Below are 5,919 nucleotides of genomic sequence, written 5' to 3' on the forward strand. Positions count from 1 at the left end.
TACAGCTTTCTTAAAGAGGCCGTGTTACAGCTCTGCTGACACTACAGCTAGTGACTGCTCCTGCAGGACTACCCCATAGACAGAGAGCAGCAGCTCAGGGCAGGGCCACAGTCCTATTTATACCCACTTTCAATAACATGCAGATTAGGGGCTGGTTTGGCAGAAATCTCTAGGGAAGGGGTAGTCACTTTGGGGTCCCTGGGTCATCCCGAGTATTGCCCTGGTGATGGTGAACTGACAGGGTGTGCTGGTGGACATGCCGTTGGAAAGCTGTCTTTGTCTCAACCCTGTGTTAGATGGTCCTCAGTTTGGTCCTGTGTCTGAACCCCACCTCTGGAGTTGGTCCTGCCTCATATCTCAGCATCAGGAAGTGTTCATTTTCAGAGGCAAGGGTCCCACCTCCTGGAGGAACTGCTCGGTATTGTGATACACTGCGGACATGCTGATTGGAGAAAGGAGGCTGATTAGAGAATGGATATTTCCAGGATCAAGGGGGCTAGAGGGAGACCCTCAGGCACAGCAGCCTCCTCTCCAGAACATGACTGGAGGGCAGCAGCCACCTTGGAGGAGATACTAGGGCCGGATGCAGAAACCCTCATGAATCAGGTGTGGCTATGAGAAACAAAGTGTCTCCGGACAGAGAAGCCCCAAGTTACATAAATGAGTTTTTGCAATAGGAGTAAATATCTAAGGAAGCCAATGAGCTGAGAAATCTGGAAGTTCTTTCCATCACTGTCTCTCCATGACTGTGCTTCTCAGAGCAAGTTTAGGAAAATGAAACTTATTTATGTGTGAATTTTAAAAATAAATAAACGTAACTTACAAACATGGTCTAGGACAGGCTTGTTCAACCTGCAGGCCACATGCAGCCCAGGACGACTTTAAATGTGGCCCAACACAAATTCATAAACTTTCTTAAAACATTATGAGATTTTATTGTGATTTTTTATTAGCTCATCAGCTATTGTTGGTGTTAATATATTTTGTGTGGCCCAACACAAATTCATAAACTTTCTTAAAACATTATGAGATTTTATTGTGATTTTTTATTAGCTCATCAGCTATTGTTGGTGTTAATATATTTTATGTGTGGCCCAAGACAATTCTTCTTCTTCCAGTGTGGCCCAGGGAAGCCAAAAGATTGGATGTGTCTGGGTTAGGGCAACCTGTAAGAAAGAGAAGTAATGCTCCTTTAGATATTAGAAACATGCAAAAAAAATCCACAGAGAAAATAAAATTACAACCCAACACTCCAACATGAATTGAGAAAAACGTTATTATAACACAGTAAAAGTCAGACAAATACAGCACAATGTAGAAATATAAGATCTAAATAAGGACAGTTTGACCATAGGATTTGATGTCTGCACAATGTGGGAAGGTGAAACGAGGGCTGATGGTCTTAGAAAAAGTGTGGATAAAGGCAACATCATTTCAGGAATGAAGGCTGCACCTGAGAAGCTCAGGGAGGGGGTGAACCGTCACCACCACCACCAACCTCAGCCTCACAGTAAGTCCTGGGGGCTGGGATGGGAACGGTGGATGGACCCAAACAGTAGGGATCCCAGACAACAGATATACAAGAAAGCAAGCTGGTGCAACAGACAACTAATTTAAGTTATTCAAAAAGACAACTAGTGCAGGGAAACAGAATAACTATTTAATGTAAAATTCAAAATATATTCTGAAGATAGAAGGCTTAAATCTGCTTACTGAAAGAGCACACCACACCATAGTCTACTGAGAATTGACCAAAATAAACATGACCATCGAGCTCATGGATGTATAAAGTAGAAAAACTATGTAACAATTAAGAAAAAGGCCTTTGAGGAGCAGACAAAAAGCTCACATAGAATTTGAGGGAGGGAAAATATGTCTTTTGTCAACTGGTAACAACCACCTTTGATGACAACTGCACAGGTGCTTGTGGAAAGGAGGTTGCAGTGAGGATCTCACACACGGGAAAGTACCTTTCAGCTCTAAAGGCCACGACCATAGAGTGATCATCAAACAGGAAACTGAACATTGCTCTCAGGAATACCAAGCACTGCTCATGGGAATACCAAACATTGCTCGCGGGAATACCAAACTTTGCTCGCAGGAATACCAAACTTTGCTCGCAGGAATACCGAACTTTGCTCGCAGGAATACCGAACTTTGCTCGCAGGAATACCGAACTTTGCTCGCAGGAATACCGAACTTTGCTCGCAGGAATACTGAACTTTGCTCGCAGGAATACCGAACTTTGCTCCCAGGAATACTGAGCATTGCTCACAGGAATACTGAACTTTGCTCATAGGAATACCAAGCATTGCAAACAGGAATACAAAACGTTCCTCCCAGGAATACTGAATTTTGCTCCCAGGAATACCGAAGGTTGCTCCCAGGACTACCGAACGTTTCTCCCAGGAATACTGAGCATTGCTCACACAAGCCTTGAGAAAATTGCTAGAGAAAGAACTGAAACCACCAAGTGAGGACAGGAGTTTTTAAGAAAATAAAATACTGCCAATGAGCACTAAATAGGCCTAAGGTCAGCCTCAAACAAAAGCCAAGGAGAAAATGAGTGGAATTATGACCATTTCATTATATTTTCCAGCAGTGCAATTAGGCAACAAAAATTGGGAGAAGAGATAAAGAGAGATTTTTTAAGATGGGTTAGTTTATGTATTTCTTATTCAGAAAATAATTATTTTCATGCAGTAACAATGCAATTACACGAAACACAACAAATACTGTACAATAATGTAAAATTGTAATGATTTTAATAATAAATATCACTACTTAAATCCTATATAAAATATGAGCAAACAGGACCCAGCATTAAAGTAACATCACAACCAAGTGAGATTTAGTCCAGCAGTGAAAAAATAATGTGATGTTAATAAATTCCTCATATTAATAGAACTAAGAAGAAAGATAGCATGATGCTGATCATGGAATTAATAACATTTAATGACTATACTTAGAGAAAGTACTCAACATAGAAGCCTGTGGATATAATAGAAATGGAATTAAATACATTTGTTTTACCCCCAAATAATATCATCAAGCTTTATGAATTAAAACTTAAAACATTTCTTCTAAAACCAGTATTATCATTATTTAATGAAATAAGAAAAGCAGACATGAGAGAAAACATGATGTAGTAATTCCCATTTAAGGGAATTTATCATGTAGACATTCTTGCACATGCACTGTGACAGTTCATTTTATGCGTCAACTTGAAGGATATTTATGCATGGGATTAACATGTATTTATTTATTTATTTTATTTTTGCAGATCACTGCTAATTACATAGAAGCTACTAGCCAAAGCCAAAATCAATGAGGTTCATACAAATAAGAATCAAATGCCATATTCAAAGCTGTAAGAGGATATCCTCATGCCCAAGCAATGAAGGCTTGGGTGAGTATGTCTGAACATTTTATTTCAAGTTGTTAAAGAGCTTTGGGGCCGCACAATGTTCCCTTGCATCCAGGAAGTCAAAGAGCTCCTACGTGCAGTCCTCCTGTGTGTGATGGAGAGATACAGGCTCATGGCAAATTTGCGTGTCGTCCTTGTGCAGGGGCCATGTTAAGGTTCTCTGTGTTCTTCTGACCTTACTACATGTGCTGCTGAAGCCATCCCGAGATGAACGTTTAAATCAGTGAATGCTGAGTCAGCAGATAGCTCCACTAATGGGGGTGGTCCTCATCCTATCAGTTAAAATCTTGAATAGAACGATGAAGACTGACCTCCCCGGGGCAAGAAAACTTCCCCAGCAGAAGGCCCTCAGAGGACACCGCAGCACTGGCTCCCCTGCAGCCCACGCTGGACATTGCCGACTCCCCAGGCTCCACAATCACATGAGCCAATTCCTTGTCATCTCTGTCACCTACCTATCTAGCTATCATCTACCTATCTACTACCTGTGTATCATTTAGCTTTCTATCTACCCACCATCTATCCACCTGTCACCCACCCTATCATCCACTGATTATCCATCATCTATCTACCTATCTATCTACCACCTGTCTACCATTTAGCTTTCTATCAACCTACCATCTATCCACCCTCCATCCATCTCTGTCATCCAATGATTGTCTATTTATCTATCTATCCATCTATCATCTACCTATCTACCACCTGTGTATCATTTAGCTTTCTATCTACCTATCATCTACCCACCTGTCATCCATCAATCATCTATCTATCATCTATCTCTCTACTACCTGTATATTACTTACCTTTCTATCTACCTATCATCTATCCACCTGCTATCTGTCTCTATAATCCATTGATTATCCATCTGTTTTCTATCCTTCCATCTATCTATCTATCTATCATCTATCTATCTATCTATCTATCATCTATCTATCATCTATCTCTCTACTACCTGTCTATCATTTAGCTTTCTATCTGCCTATCATCTATCCGCCTGTCATCTATCTCTATCTTCCATCAAACATATATCTATGTCTATCCATCTATCTATCATTTATCTACTCCCTATTATTTAGCTTTCTATCTACCTATCATCTATACACCTGCCATCTATCTCTATCATCCTTTGATTATCCATTAATTGTCTATCTATCTATCTATCTATCTATCTATCTATCTATCTATCATCTATCATCATCTATCTATCTACTACCAGTCTATCATTGAGCTTTCTATCTTCCTATCATCTATCTACCTGTCATCTATCTATCAATCATCTACCATCTATCATCTACATCTCTCTACCTGTCATCTATCTATCCTCTATCTATTCACGTGCATTATTTTGGTTCTGTTTCTCAGAGAAATACAAATTAACACACATTAAACGGTAGATGTACAGGATTGCATATTGCTGGATTCCATTAGAAATAACCGAATGGCATCAGTGGGGATCTGTATAGTCAGCCCCTGGCAAGCCCGGTGGCCCAGCCTGTGCAGCAGAGGCCCTGGGGTCCAGCAGGTGCTGCTGCCTCCCTGTGCCTCTGTCTGTCTGTCTGGCTGTGCTGGAGGGGTTGGTGGAGGCTGGAGGCTCCCAGCACAAGCACCTGCTGGGACTTTCTCCTGAAACTTGGAAGGCAGCTCCGCCCAGGCACAGGCACATGGAGAGGTGGGGGACACGTGGCCCATTTCTGAAGGATAGCCCTCCGTCAAGAGGGAACAGGACTCTGGGAAACAGGGTCCAGCTCCTGCCCTTTGGGGCCATAGCTGAAGTGCGTGCTGCTGGGTTTGCAGTGGGACACCTGGGGCTGGTTTCTAGGGTCTACACTGGCAACTGGCTCATACCGCGGAGTCTTAGTGACTTACCCCTTCCTGCCTTTCTCTCAGATCCCTCCCAGATACAGCCTGGGCGTCCAGTCTTGTCTCCAACTTTGCTTCCCTGAGAACCCACATAAGACATCATGGAATGGTTTAAAAGGATTGGAGAGCTCTCTGTGTGCAGATGAGGATATATTTTTCAGTGAAAAAAAGAAATGCCCAACCCAGGACAAATGTGCTGTTTGGGAAGAAATGTACCCACTTATGCTGTTGTACTCTTCTGGAGCTGCTTGAGGAAACTTGGAAAGCGTGTGTAAGAAACTAACAGAGGAGTGGCTGGGCACAGTGGCTCACGACTGTAATCCCAGCTCTTTGGGAGGCCGAGGCAGGTGGATCACATGACGTCAGGAGTTTGAGACCAGCCTGGCCAACATGGAGAAACCCTGTCTCGACTAAAAATACAAAAACTAGCCAGGTGTGGTGGCGCATGCCTGTTATCCCAGCTACTCATGAGGCTGAGGCCAGAGAATTGCTTGAACCCAGGAGACGGAGGTTGCAGTGAGCCAAGATCGCACCATTGCACCCAACCTGGGTGACAGAGTGAGGCTCCATCTCAAAAACAAAACAAACAAACAAACAAAAATTAACAGAGGACAGGGCACACGGCTTGAGGG

General features: G+C 42.5%; 1 non-coding gene across 1 annotated transcript; it reads right to left on the minus strand.

The window, feature by feature from the left end:
- Positions 1-3,524: 3,524 nt before the first annotated feature.
- Positions 3,525-3,627, minus strand: LOC115836800. Its single transcript, XR_004031813.1, has one exon. It is a non-coding gene; the product is annotated as a U6 spliceosomal RNA (small nuclear RNA).
- Positions 3,628-5,919: the final 2,292 nt, after the last annotated feature.

The sequence above is a fragment of the Nomascus leucogenys genome, chromosome 9 (assembly GCF_006542625.1).
Source record: "Nomascus leucogenys isolate Asia chromosome 9, Asia_NLE_v1, whole genome shotgun sequence".
Lineage (NCBI taxonomy): Eukaryota > Metazoa > Chordata > Mammalia > Primates > Hylobatidae > Nomascus > Nomascus leucogenys.